Source organism: Petaurus breviceps, unplaced genomic scaffold, assembly GCF_028583685.1.
Source record: "Petaurus breviceps papuanus isolate PSGF00001 unplaced genomic scaffold, PetGlider_PUasm1.0 178, whole genome shotgun sequence".
In the NCBI taxonomy this organism is placed as follows: Eukaryota; Metazoa; Chordata; class Mammalia; order Diprotodontia; family Petauridae; genus Petaurus; species Petaurus breviceps.
In genome coordinates, this window is record NW_027185777.1 from 34,310,533 (window position 1) to 34,325,941 (window position 15,409).

Below are 15,409 nucleotides of genomic sequence, written 5' to 3' on the forward strand. Positions count from 1 at the left end.
AGAAAAAGAAAAGGAGAAGTTAGTTTGCTTCAATCTGGATTCAAACTCAGTTCTTTCTCTGGATGTAGACATCTCTTTTGAGACTTATATCACTGCATTGCTGAGAAGAGTTCAGTCTATCAAAGTTGGTCATCACACATACGTTGTGTCTGTAATTGTGTACAAATTTCTCCTGGTTCTACTCTTCTCACTCAGCATCACTTTGTATAAGCCTCTCCAGGTAAATATGAAGTCCATCTGCTCCTCATTTCTTATAGCACAATAGTATTCCATTACATGCATATACCACAACTTGTTCAGCCATTCCCCAATTGATGGGCACCCCCTTAATTTCCAATTCTTTGCCACCACAAAAAGAGCTGCTATAAATATTTTTGTACATATGGGTCTTCCTCCCACTTCTATGATCTCATTGGGATACAACCCTAGAAGTGGTATTGCTGGGTCAATGGGTATGAAATTATTTATAGCCCTTTGGGCATAATTCCAGATTGGTCCCCAGAATGGTTGGATCAGTTCACAACTCCACCAGCAATGCATTAGTGTTCCAATTTGTCCACATCCTCTCCAGCATTTATCATTTTCCTGTTTTGTCATCTTAGCCAATCTGACTGGTGAGATGTGGTACCTCAGAGTTGTTTTGATTTGCAGTTCTCTAATTAATAGTGATTTAGAGCATTTTTTCATATGCTTATAGATATCTTTAATTTCTTCCTCTGAGAACTGTCTGTTTATGTCCTTTAACCATTTATCAATTGGAAAATGACTTGTATTCTTATAGATTTGACTCAGTTCTCTGTATATTTTAGAAATGAGTCTTTTATCAGAGACATAGATGGTAAAAATTCTTTCCCAATTTTCCACTTCCCTCCTAATCTTGGTTATGTTGTCTTTATTTTTACAGAAGCTTTGCAATTTAATGTAATCAAAATTATCCATTTTGCATTTTATAATGCTCTATAATTCTTGTTTGGTCATAAAGTCTTCCCCTCTCCACAAATCTGACAGGTAAACTATTCCTTGCTTTCCCCGATTGCTTACAGTATCAGCCCTTATACCTAGATCATGCACCCATTTAGACTTGATTTTGGTATATGGTGTTAGATAATGGTCTATGCCCAGTTTCCGCCATGCTACATTCCAGTTTTCCCAGCAGTTTTTGTCAAATAGTAAGTTCTTATCCCCAAAACTGGGGTCTTTGGGTTTATCAAAGAGTAGATTACTATAGTCATTGACTGCTGAGTCTCATGTGCCCAGTCTATTCCATTGATCCACTACTCTATTCCTCAGCCAGTATCAAGTAGTTTTGAGGACTGCTGCTTTATAATACAGATTAAAATCTGGTATAGCTACTCCTCCTTTCCTAGCATTTCTTTTCATTAATTCCCTTGATATTCTGGACTTTTTGTTCTTCCAAATGAATTTTGTTACTATTTTTTCTAGCTCTCTTCTGCTAGTTTTATTGTTGATATGATCAATCATACTGATGGTTTTACTAATATTAAACCATCCTTTCATTCCTGGAATAAATCCTACCTGATCAAAGTATATTATTCCTATGATAAGTTGCTGTAGTCTTTTTGCTAATATTTTATTTAAAATTTTTGCATCTATATTCATGAGGGAGATTGGTCTATAATTTTCTTTCTCTGTTTTATCTCTTCCTGATTTAGGTATCAGTACCATATTTGTGTCATAAAAAGAATTTGGTAGGACTCCTCCTTCACTAATTTTTCCAAATAGTTTGTAGAGTATTGGAATCAATTGTTCTTTAAGTGTTTGATAGAATTCACTAGTATATCCATCTGGCCCTGGAGATTTTTTTCCTAAGGAGTTCACTGATGACTTGTTTGATTTCTTTTTCTGAGATGGGGTTATTTAAGTAATTTACTTCCTCTTCAATTAGTTTGAGCAACTTATATTTTTGTAAATGTTCATCCATTTCACTAAGATTGTCAAATTTATGTGCATACAATTGGGCAAAATAATTTCTAATTATTGTTTTAATTTCCTCTTCATTAGAGGTAGCTTGACCCTTCTCATTTTGATACTCATAATTTGGTTTTCTTCTTTCTTTTTTTATCATATTGACTTAGGGTCTATCAATTTTATTGGTTTTTTCATAAAACCAGCTCTTAGTTTTATTTATTAATTCAATAGTTTTCTTAATTTCAATTTTACTAATCTCTCCTTTGGTTTTCAGTATTTCTAATTTAGTATTTAATTGGGGATTTTCAATTTGTTCTTGGTCTAGCTTTTTCAACTGCATGCCCAATTCATTGACCTCCATTTTCTCTAATTTATTCATGTATGCACTCAGGGATATAAAACTTCCCCTAAGAACTGCCTTTGCTGCATCCCACAAATTTTGGTATGTTGTCTCATTATTGCCATTCTCTTGAATGAAATCCTGATTGTTTCTATAATATCTTGTTTGACCCACTCATTCTTTAGGATTAAATTGTTTAATTTCCAATTAGTTTTTATTCCATCTTTCCATGGCCCTTTATTGCATATGATTTTTATTGCATCATGATCTGAGAAGGATGCATTTAATATTTCTGCCTTTCTGCACTGAATTGTGAAGTTTTTGTTCCCTAGGACATGGTCAATTTTTGAGTATGTGACATGAACCACTGAAAAGAAAGTATATTCCTTTTTATCCTCATTCAGTTTTCTCCAGAGATCTATCATATCTAGCCTCTCTAAAATTCTTTTTGCCTCCTTCACTTCTTTCTTGTTTATTTTGAGATTAGATTTATCAAGTTCAGAGAGGGGGAGATTAAGATTCCCCACTAGTATAATTTTTCTATCTGTTTCTTCCTCTAATTCCCTTAACTTCTCCTCTAGGAATTTGGACACTATACCACTTGGTCCATATATGTTAAGTAATGATATTGCTTCATTCTTGATGGTGCCTTTTAGCAGGATATAGTTTCCTTCCTTATCTCTTTTAATTAGATCTATTTTTGCTTTTGATTTATCTGTGATAAGGATTGCTACCCCTGCTTTTTTTACTTTAGCTGATGCATAATGTATTCTACTCCAGCCTTTTACCTTTACCCTGTGGATATCCCTTTGTTTGAAATGTGTTTCTTGTAAACAGCATATTGTAGGATTATGGTTTTTAATCCATTCTGCTATCCTCCTCTGTTTTATGGGAGAGTTCATCCCTTTCATATTCACAGTAATGATTACTATCTGTCTCTTTCCCTCCATCCTATTCCCTCCCCTGCTTATGTTTTTGTTTCTTCCTTCTCCCTTCCCCTCCTTAAGGGTTTTCCTTTTGACCACTGCCTCCCTCAGTGTTCCCTCCTGGTGACCCCCCCTTCTTTACCTACCCTCTCTCCTTACTGTTATTTCCCTCCCTTCTAATCCCCCCTTTCTCATCCCTCTCCTTACCCTTCTACTGCCGATAGGACACAGTAGATTTTTATACTTATCAGAGTGTGTTATTCCCCCCTTGACCCCAAACCAATGAGAGTAAATTTGATACAGTGCTCCTCTCCCTTCCTCCTTTCCTCTATTTAATGAGTTTTTGCATCTTTTCACATTAGAGTCTTATACTTAAATGATTATGTTGATCCCTCTTTGAACCAGAACCAGTGAGAATAATGTTCAAATGATGTTCCTTTCCCTCTTTCCTTCCCCTCTACTATAGTATGTTTTGTCTCTTCATATGGCGTAATTTACCTTTTTCTGCAGTCCCTTTGAACCCCTTAATAAGTTTTTTTTTTATCCTCAGATTAGTTCCTTTATACCCACACCCTCTATCTATGTATATCCCTTTTAAAGGTCATGATAATCATATAAATTTCAATATTGACAGTTATCAGCTTCTTATATAGGGATGTAAACAGTTTGCTCTTATTGCATCCCAAGTTATGTGCATGTGTGTGTGTGTGCACACATGTGTGCATGTGTGTATGTGTGGGTGTGTCTTTTCCTTATTTACCTTTTTATGTCTTTCTTGAGTCTTGTAATTGGAGATCAAATTTTCCATTGAGCTCTGGCTTTTTCATCAGGAAAGTCTGGAAGTCCTTTATTTCATTAAATGACCATCTTCTTGCCTGAAAGATTATGTTCAGTTTTGCCAGGTAGTTAATCCTTGGTTGCAGTCCTAGCTCTTTTGCCTCATGAAATATCAAATTCCAATCCCTCCGATCTTTTAATGTGGAAATTGCTAGGTCCTGTATAATCCTGACTGTAGTTCCACAATATTTGAATTGTTTCTTTTTGGCTGCTTGCAATATTTTCTCCTTAATCTTGTAATTCTGGAATTTGGCTACTATATTTCTTGGCGTTTTCAATTTAGGATCTCTTTCAGGAGGAGACTGGTGAATTCTTTCGATAACTATTTTACCTTCTGATTCTAGGACTTCAGGACAGTTCTCTTTGACGATCTCTTGGAGGATGTTGTCCAGGCTGCTTTTTTCATCATGGCTTTCCAGTAGACCAATAATTCTTAAGTTATCTCTCCTGGATCTGTTCTCCAGGTCAGTTGTTTTTCCAGTGAGATATTTTACACTTTCTTCCAATTTTTCAATCTTCATGTTTTGTTTGACTGACTCATGGTGCATCATAGAGTCCTGAGCTTTGATTTGACTGATTCTAATTTTTAATGAATTATTTTCTTCCATTTGTTCTTGAAGGCCCTTTTTTAGGGAGGTATTTTTTTTCCAATTAGTTCACAAATTTTACTTTTTAAGGATTTGTTTTCTTCAGTGAGACTTTTTTCCAATTTACTTGGTCACTGTAGATTTAAATTTATCTTCTACTTCCCTAATTTGGCTTTTAAAATCTTTCTTGAGCTCCTCCAAGAATGATTTTTGGGCTTGAGACCAGTTCATATTTCCATCTGTGGTCTCAGGTGTGGACACAGGGTCCATGGTATCTCCTGAAAGTGATTCTTCTCGTTCAGAATAATACGACTCTATTGTCGTTGGTCTTGCCTTTGCAAGTTGCTTCTGGCCCATTGTAATTGTCTATTTCCTGTCCTTCAAAGTGTATTTCTGCTCCTGGGGTACAGAGGGCTCTGACCCAAGCTTCTCAGGCTGGAAGCTAGGTGCCTCATTGTTGGCTTTGTGTGCTGTAGCCTCTGGGTGTCTAGATTGAGACCAAGGCCAGGACTCTTAGTGTTTCTGCTGAATTACCCTGAAGCTCACAGAGTAATCAGATTTCTGCCTCTATGTCCCTGGGCTACAGTTCAGGCAGGCTTTTGCTGGTCAGGTGATGTGGGGCTTGTTGGACCCCTCCAGTTCTTCTCTTCAGGCTCCTTACTGCCTCAGTTACACCCTTTCTCAGTGACTCCTAAACCTGAGGCTATTTCTGCTATTTCCTGATTTTACTCTGGGTAGAACATTTATCTCTGGGTTTTCTTGGTCAGGGTTGGGGAATCAGAGCAGCCAGAGTTTACTTTGCCATCCTGGCCCCTGGAAAATCAGGCAGGTGATTTTCAAATTTCTAGGCTGGGGGCTGATAGCCCCAGGAGAAGCTGCTGTCTCTACTGCGGACCTTGAGCTTTCTCTTACCCAGCTCCAATGGATCTTCCTGTCCCTTGGTGAGAATCTGGTGAGACAGCTATGAATTGCCCTTGGGGTGGGTGAGTCTGCTGACTGGGGCTCCTTCTCACTCTGCTGTAGTCTGCTCTCTAGTCCAGGCTGGTGCAGCGCCCCCCGCCCCCCCCCCCTCACTCCACTTCCACCCCCCATGCTCCACACTCCCCCTGCTCTGACCCATGTGGGCACTTTCCTGGGCTGGTTTCTGACATGCTCCATCTCCCAGTGGATTCTGACACTCCAAAATCCATTCAGATTCACTTTTTAAAGTTTAGTGACGGGATTCACAGAGGAGCTTAGAAAAAAGATGCTGCTTCCGTTCCCCTAGTTTACTTTTAAAAGCCAAGATAAACCACAATTCAGTCAGGACCTTGCCATTTTTCCTTCATACTTATCATGGGTGCTCTATTTACACATTGCTTACACATTGAACATGTATTACTTTCAACTCGAATTACTTCTCCAAAATTCCCACTAAGTGCCATGAAGGCAGGAATTCAGTTGAAATTTTTTTATTTCAACTGGTAAATAATACAATTATTTATAAACAAAAACCCAGAGAAAGAGTGAGTTAAAAATATAAAGAGAACAGCTTAGATTTGCTTGTGCTTTGCATCAGTCTTAGAAATACTACCAAAGGGGCTGCTAGGGGGAACAGTGAATAGAGCATTGGCCCTGGAGTCAGGAGGATCTGAGTTCAAATCCAGCCTCAGATACTTAACTCAGATACCATGTGACCTTGGGAAAGTCACTTAACCCCAACTGCCCTGCCTTCTCCCTTCAAAAAGCAAATATATATACACATACATACATATATATAACCAAAAAATTAAAAAGCAAAAAAAAAAAAAAAGAAATACTACCAATTTCCATGAAGTTGTCAAAAGTTAGAGATCTGAATTAGGATATCACATGTACCCATAGTCATTTCTAAGTTCAAAATCATAATATGAACAAAATACAAATGATTTTTCATTATACTATTATTAGTGTTACATATAAGTATTATTTAATAAATTCGATTACTCAAAACAATTTAAGAATTTGGGGTGGAGAGTAGTAGTTAACCCTAACTTTGTAACATAATTTTACACTCTATGTATTGTCTCATGATCAACAAAATTATTCAAATCAGGTAAGCTCTCCCATCACTTAAAGAGAAAATTCTCTGCCATGAGATTTAACCATAGATCTATATTAGCTTCACTTCTGGCTCCTTGTGCCAGAGATTTTCCTTTGACATATAGTAGTAATTTTTCATCTCTCTAGGATCTGGATTCAATGTTACATCCTTTGTCACCAACAGGATGTAAGCAATTTCATGTTCTCACCAAATCTCATCTGATGGAGCCTTATACCGAAAGGGTGTTATACAGGAGATCTCTTCTGGGGTAACCTATAGTCAAATTTGGTACACTGTTAGTGATACTATTAGAAACAGAAAATCTGGCAGTTCTTAAATACAGGGAATGGACAAAAAAATATATACAAAATAAATGCAGGGTAGCTATGGAGAGAGGGAATGAGCAGTTGGAGGGATCAGGAAGGACTGCAGACAAGTGGTGCTTGAGTCACATCTTGAAAGAAGGAAAGGATCATATAAAGCTGAGGGGGGGCATGTGTTCCAGGGATAGGAAAAGGCCAGGACAAAGATTAATATGGAAGGTAGAGTATTACTAGCAAGAATGAAGAGAGGGATTATTTGATTAGGCTATAGAGTGTGGGAAGGAGAGTAATGTACAGTGAATCTAGAAAGATACTGTAGAGCTAGACTGTATTAAAAGGCTTTAAAAACTAAGCAAAAAGTTAGTATTTTAACCTAGAGGCAAAAAGAAAACACTGGAATTTACCAAGGAGTAAAATAACACAGTCATACATATGCTTAAAAAAACCACTTTGACAGCAGTGTGGAAAACGGATTTGGAGTGGGGAGAGAATTTAGAGACATCAACTAGGAAGACATTGCAACAGTCTAGTTGAGAGGTAATGAGGGCTTGAACTAAGGTGAAAGTTGTATGAGTAAAGAGAAAGGATTGGATATGAGAAATGTTGTGGAGCTAGAGAGGAAGTTTTGGCAACTGATGGGATATGTAGGGTGTAGGAGGGAAAGAAGTTAAAGATAGTTCCAGGGGTAGCTAGGTGGCACAGTGAATAGAGCACCAGCCCTGGAGTCAGGAGGACCTTGGGCAAGTCACTTAATCCCAATTGCCCTGCTTTTCCCCTCCAAAAAAAAAAAGATAGCTCCAAAGTGACATGTGCTTGTAGGGTATATTTTTCCCCCTAAGGCAGTTCAGTCCTAAAAGTGACCAAAAAATACTCATTTTCTTGCTTCAAATAGCATTGTTAGTGATAGTAGACGTGTTTAATTATTTAGAAATGTGATTTATAGATTATATGTATTATCAGGTTCTGTCTGATTTGACAAGTTACTGACCACCCTAGCATTTGAACCCCTAGACCTTGAGCTGGTAAAGTCCTAGTAAGCTAGTCATTGGTTTCTTCCTATAACATGAAAAAGAAATTTCTCCTAACTTTCAGACTTTTTTATGTATTGATCAGCTATGCTGATATCTTCCTCTTTTTCATTTTTGTCTTTAAAAAAAATATCATTTGTCTATGAAGGGGAAGATATGGGGGGAAATTGGTGATGGCAGTTAGGTGATGGTGTGGATAGAATGCTGACCTTGTATTGAGGAAGAGCTGAGTTCAAATTCAGTCTCAGATACTTAATAGCTGTGTGACCCTGAGCAAATCACTTAATTTTTGTCTGCCTCAGATTCCTTCTCTATAAAACAGGGATATTAATAGCACCTACTTCCCAGGAGGTTTTGTGAAAATAAAATGAGATAATATTTTTAAAGCACTTTATACACCTTAAAGCCCTGTATAAAATCTAATAAATTGTTAAAAAATTTTTTTTAAAGAAAGGAGCTTCCTAGCTGCCTGTAGCAGCAAGCACCCCAGCATCCCCAGGATGGCTGCCAACACAGGTTCTTAGATCTACTTTTCTAAATGAAAGCAACTCAAAATTGGTTAACAATCTTGCTTTAATCAATCAAACATAATTTACCTAGTTTAGGGGGAAAAGTCATTCAGATTATACAGAGGTTACAACCAGAAATTACAAGAAGACAGAGAAAAAAATCAGATCAAGCAGACAGGCCTCCAACTGTCCAACCATTACATCTATACCTAGTCAGTTACCAGAGAGGAAAGCATCAACATCTGGGTTTTTCAAAGTCAGGGGCCTCTCAAAGGCTGCACAGAGTCTCATCTGGTCAAATCACTAAATGCTTCTCAAAGTAAGCCCCAAAACAAAGCCTTACAACAGGGTTTATATAGCCTTCACCTGGCTCAGAGAATGTAATAACCCTCTTGACCCATTGCCCAATCACAAAGTATCTCCTGAAAAACAAGCCTCCCACCACAAGCTCCAGGTGCACTTAAGCCTATCAAAGGGCCTAGGTGCAGGGAAGATCTTAAATTTACATTCTCATTACAATGCACTAGGCTCCAAATTTAAAATTTCCTTTACCTTTTACCATATGATTAGCTCATATAGGTTACATAGCAACTGCTGAGAAGCAAAATTGCTTATGTCTTCCAGGGGAATTTCTAATTCAGCATGTAAATGTCTCTGAGCTGTCCTCCTTATTCCAACAGCATCGTTCCATTCACCTCTAGTGTATTATTTAAGGGTTGACTAGAACAAGTCAGTAAAGAACCCTGAAAGAATGAAAATAGAATTCACAACAAATGAAGAGGAAATAAAATAACTGATTGGAAATTATTTTGCCCAATTATATACCAACAAGATTGATAATGAATGAAATGAGCAAATATTTACAAAACATAAAACACTCAAAATAAATGAGAAATTTTAAAAACCCAAAGTCAGAAAAAAGTGAATAAGCAATAAATTAGCTCCTAAAGAAAACAAATTTCAGACCTAGATGAATTTACAAAAGAATTCTATTAATTTAACCAGTGAACAATAACTCTAATATTAGACAAATTGAAAAACAAATTAAAAGAAGGTATTCTACCAAACTACTTTCATAGGCAGATATGGTTTGTAAACACAAACTAGAAAGAAATAAAGCAAAGAAAATTCTATGCCAATATCTCTATGTAAGTATAAAAGCATTGAATAAAATATTAGCAAAGGAGCCATGGCAACATATTTGAAAGATTATACACTATGATCAAAGTAGATTTATAAGAGGAATATAGGATTTGTCCAAAGTTAGGAAAATTATCAACATGATAGGGACTAGAATAAACAAAATAATAATGTTCACAGATGATATGATGGTTATCATAGACAACCTTGGAGATTCAACTAAAAGTAAATTAAAACAATTACAGTTAAGTAGCAAGATATAAAGTAAACCCACAAAAGTCATCAGCCTTTCTGTATATTACCATTAAAAGAGTACAAAAAGAAAAAGAAATACCATTGAAAATAACTACAGAATATATAAGAATTCTTGTAATTGCATAATAAAATACAGTTGGAAATTTTATAAATACCACTACAAAACATTTTATAGAAACAAAAAAAGGACAAATAATAGGAGAAGTATTAATTGCTCATGACTGGGTTGTGCCAATGTAATAAAAATGAAAATACTAAGTTAATTTATATATTTAGTGCCATACTAATCAGATAGTCAATTTATAGAATTACACAAAATAATTAAATTCATTAAGAGGAATAAAAGCCAAGGAATTTCAGTGGAAATATAAGTAAAAATGAAGGGGACCTACTAGAGATAGTGATAAAAATGAGAAAGAAAAGAGCACCTGTGAAATATTTAAAAATACATAAAATCAAAAACAAAGTTTATAAAGGTACAGAAGAGAAGTTTTATTACTATCATGTTAAAAGTTAAATAGATTGGGGCGGCCAGGTAACACAGCGAGTAAGAGCACCAGCCCCAGTGTTGGGATGACCTGGGGGATCGGATCCTGGCTCAGATACTTAGCACCCACCCAGAAACACCTGGTTGTGTAACCTTGAGCAAGTTACTTAACCCCAATTGCTTAAAAAAAAAGTTAAATAGATTTTTATAAAAACAAAGTAGTAGAAGTTTACAGTTTCATATATAATCTTTTTTTGTGTTCTTTGACTTCAATTGCAGTGTACATTTTTTATGTTTGTCAAATCATAAAAATATAGATGAAAATTTTACCACTATGTCACTAGAAGAATCAAAACAAACCAGCCCTTCTATATAAGGAACTTCATTATCTCTGCTTTACCCAAGAGACCATTCACAACAACCTTCTGAGAAAGGGCTGAGAATATGACCCTTTGTACAGAGTAAAATGCTAAGACACTAGAGAGAAATTGCAGGAAGATCTCATGAAGTCAAGTAAGCAGTAAAATGAGAAGCAAATTCCAATAAAAGAGCATGTAAAGCAATGCATTTTGGAGAAAATATCACAAACAATATATATTTAAGGTGATGGACTCTCAATTCTCACTTTTGACCAAGGAAAAGAATATAGCAGTCATTGTAGTCAAATGATTATCTAAAATGATTTGCTGAATGTAAATTTTTCTAGGTGACCAATATAATATTGTGAACTATCTGGAGATGTAGAATAAATAGTCTTTGAGCAAAAAAAAAAAAACTCTACCTAGACAGTCCATTGCAATTTTTGTCTCCCCATCTTATAAGGTCCTTAACTTTAAGTTGCAAAGGACCTTATCTAGTCTGACCTCATTGTTTCAAAGATGAATCCCAAATGGGTACTGTTAACAAAAGCTCAGAACCTTAAAAATCAGGAAAGACCTAAAGAGCAACATATTTAGTGCCTCTAAAATCAAATACAAAATCTTCTGCTTCACTTTTTTTTTTTAAAGCAATCAGGGTTAAGTAACTTGCTCAAGGTTACACGGCCAGTCATCCCGACACTAGAGTTAGTGCTCTTACTCACTGAGCCACCTAGCTGCCCCTAAGCAATTGGGGTTAAGTAACTTGCTCAAGGTTACACAGCCAGGTGTTTCTGGGTGGGTGCTAAGTGTCTGAGCCCGGATTCGATCCCCAGGTCATCCCAACACTGGAGGTGGTGCTCTGCTTCACTTTTAAAGCCCTTTACAACCTGGCCCCTTCCTGTCATGCCAATCTCCTTACATCTTACTTCCTTCCATGTACTCAGTGATCCAATGACACTGGTCTTCTTACCATGCCTCGTACATAATACTCCATCCATCTCCCAATTTCAGGTCTCTTCATTAGCTGTTCCCCAGGACTGGTATCTGCCTCCTGGCTTCCCTTGGCTTCCTTCAAAATTCAGCTTAAATCTTACTTTCTGCAAGAAGCCTTCCTTTTTCTTTCTCAAAGCTAGTGCCTTCCTTAAGGCACTCCAATTACCTACATGTACACTGTATATATATCATCTGTACACAATATAATCTGCTCCAGTTTGATTGTTAGCTTCGTGAGAGCAGCAGCTTTTACTTTTTAATCTTTCCTTGTATCCCCAGAGTTTAGTACAATGCCTGGCCCATGATAAGCACTTATTGACTTAACTTCAACATTCTTAGGAAAATTTCATCTGGTCTTAGTAATGTATTTACAATCTTCTGTTCAGTTCAGTCTAAAACATTTTCCATGCTTGAAAAAAAGGAAGGAATGAAATTTTATCTCCATAATATTTTGATAATTTTTAAAAATCTGAAATAAGTTCTGTGCAAGATATTTTAAAAGCTATCCTTGCTAAAGATAAATGCAGACCTTTCACTCAGTCTGTTTCTGCCAATTTATAAGCCATTCCAACAAGTGATATGGACTAAATGAATAGAAATAAAATGTGATGTCAGCTACACCCTGTAAAAGTTTTTTCCCCCTTAAATTCCTTCAGTCACTCAGATACAAAAATTGACAAACATATGTGTGATTTCATCAGTCTGAAAGTTTATTGCCTCCAGTAATGGAGATCACAATGCACCCAAGGCTGAGGATCTTGTAAGGATCATGTCCATTATCATCGCAAGCGTTCACCACAAGAGATCCATTCGTTACACTGCAGGCATCCCTCTCTTCCTTTCATATCACAAGAAGAGCATTGCAAGAGTATGATTGTAGAACTATGGTGTTTTATCTGTTACTCCTCATTCTCCTCACATGAACAGCCCATTTTCTTATTCTGTTAAATCACCCTTCCTCTCATCTCCCCAACGCCAGTATAATTCTTTGATAAAATCCTATACTCAGATTCTTCTTCAGAGTGCTTTGTTGGTTATATGTTGCAGCTGGCTGTTACCAACCATGTTCCTTTCTCTTGCCTTCTCTTCAATGTTCATCTTTATTCCTTTGGAAGCAGTGACATTCCAGATTTTGCTGTAATCTTTTGCCTATAAAAGATCTTTCACATCTTGGCATTTTAAAAAATCTTCTAATAAAGTATCTACCTCTAAAGTTCATTTATTTGGAAATATCCAGGATTTTTTGGGTTTTGTTTCTGTTTTTGAGTATAGGTCTCTCTACCTTGCCTAGGCAGAAGACACTCATAGGCTCAGTCCTACCACAGCTTGGCACAGAAGCTTTGACCTACTCCATTTCTGACCTGGATTGATTCTACCCTCCATAAGACCACTGGCCCCCAGCTCCCAGGTGCTCACCATATTGGTACCAATAAGCCCCAGAGGCTCTCTATCGCCTCTAGTATGTACCTCGTTTGTACATATTTCTTTGTTTAATGTCTCCCCCATTAGACTGTGAGCTCCTTGAGGGCAGGGACTGCCTTTTGCCTCTTTTTGTACCTCCAACTCTTAACACAGTTCCTGGCACAGAGATACTTAGTTCATGTTTATTGAATAACTAGCTTTAGTGATTTATTGAATAACTAAGATTTAGTGCAGACACCCAATTAGCTTGGCTCACTGCAGTTCAGAACTCCCTAGCTAAAATGCTCCACTAGCCTCTGTAATAGCCAGAATTACAAGCATGTGCCACTATTGGGTAAAATAGTTTCTTAAATGACTCTGCTCCACTCCATGCTGCTTGTTGGTTCATGGAGGAACTGGGACTCCAAAATGAAAAAAAGATATACTTGAAAGCTAGTACTCACTCAGCAAGTGTTCCCAAATCAAAACATGACAACAACATATGACATCACAGTCAAAGTAGAAATTTAAATGAAGGGACCCACCTGGAAAGGTAATTTTAGCACCTACTCTCTTTTGTACCATTAGTTAATTTTTGGTATTGAACAAGACCACACTGAAAACTTGGTGCAAAAGCCCTAGAAAGAAATTAATATCTGTAATGAGAGCAGAACTCTGTTAAACACAATTAACAAGCCTGACATCAGTCAACGCTTTGCCCTTCCTGACCTTTATCACAAACAGCTATAATTACCATTGCAGAAACCTGAAAACCATGCTTTCCACATAGAGAGAGCAAAGACTTGGTGAACAAGTTTGCATTTTCATTCCTCCCAAATGTTACTCATTAAGTGGAAGATCAAGATTACACAACTTGAGTCACATACCTTAAACCTTCTCTAAAACAGCCTACAGCCAAAGCATGAGGTGTTTCATTCTCATAAAGATCTCAGTTAATGCCCCCACAATATCTCTGCCAGGCTCCAGAAATCCCAGGGAGGCTCTTTTGAAGTGGACTCACTCTAATCTTTTCACTGTACCTTTTTTGATGTTTTCATTCAGGTGACAGGTCTTCTTATCCTCTGCACCAATAACTTCATCATTTTTGTCCATAACAATGCACATCTCTGCCAGGCGCAGTGCTTAGTACTTATCAAAATCATCCAGATGTACTTCAAGATTTCTTTTAGATCCCACTTATAGAGCAGAAATATAATGTCAGATAGATTACTATCAACATCCATAAAATAATAATAGAAGTAATCATTCACATCCAGAGGATGTCTCAAAAGTCTAAGCGCAGTTTTAAGCTTTAGTAGCTACTAAATATTATTTTGAGGATTTATCAATCACAAGACCATTTTAAGGATTAAGTGCAATAATAGTATAGTATAATAATAGTATAGTGGGTGTCCCAAAAGTCTCAGTGCATTTCAGTAGTTTCTAAGGCTTAGAGCTACACTGAGACTTTCGGAACACACTCTATAATGTTTTAAGGTTTACAAAGCACTTTGTGTCCATTACTGCATTTGATCCTTAAAATAGTCCTATGAGGAAGGTAATACTAACAGTGTCATTCCCATTTTGCTGATTAAAAAACTGAGGGTCACTTAAATTAAAGTGATTTGCCCAAGGTCCTGCAGGTCATAACCACCAGAAGTGGGACCAAATCTGTCCTTTGATACCAAGACTAGTTCTCTTTCTATCACATCATGTATTCATCATTAACCTTTATCCTCTACTGGATATTTCTTTTCAAAGCTATTTGCAATTTGTAATCTCTATGGGTAACCTATGGTTGATAAGTCAAAAAGTCGGATTTCTCTTTTCTCTGGGACCAAGATGGGTCATTTCAATTAAATACTAATTTGGCAGCATGATAATGCTGTTTATATTTATTTTATTGTAGTCACCAAATACAGAGTTATCTTCCTTCTACTCTCTTTTTTTTAAATTTTTTTTTTTTAAGCAATTGGGGTTAAGTAACTTGCTCAAGGTTACACGGCCAGTTATTTCTGGGTGTGGTGCTGAGTGTCTGAGCCCGGGATTCGATCTCCAGGTCTTCTCAACACTGGAGTCGGTGCTCTTACTTGCTGTGCTACCTGGCCGCCCCCCTTCTACTCTCTTGATTCTATTCTTGTAAGTCCTCCCAAGTTTCTCTGAATTCCTCATATTCACCATTTTTTTAGCCATTCCATAATATTCATATGTCAAAATTTGTTAGACATTCCTC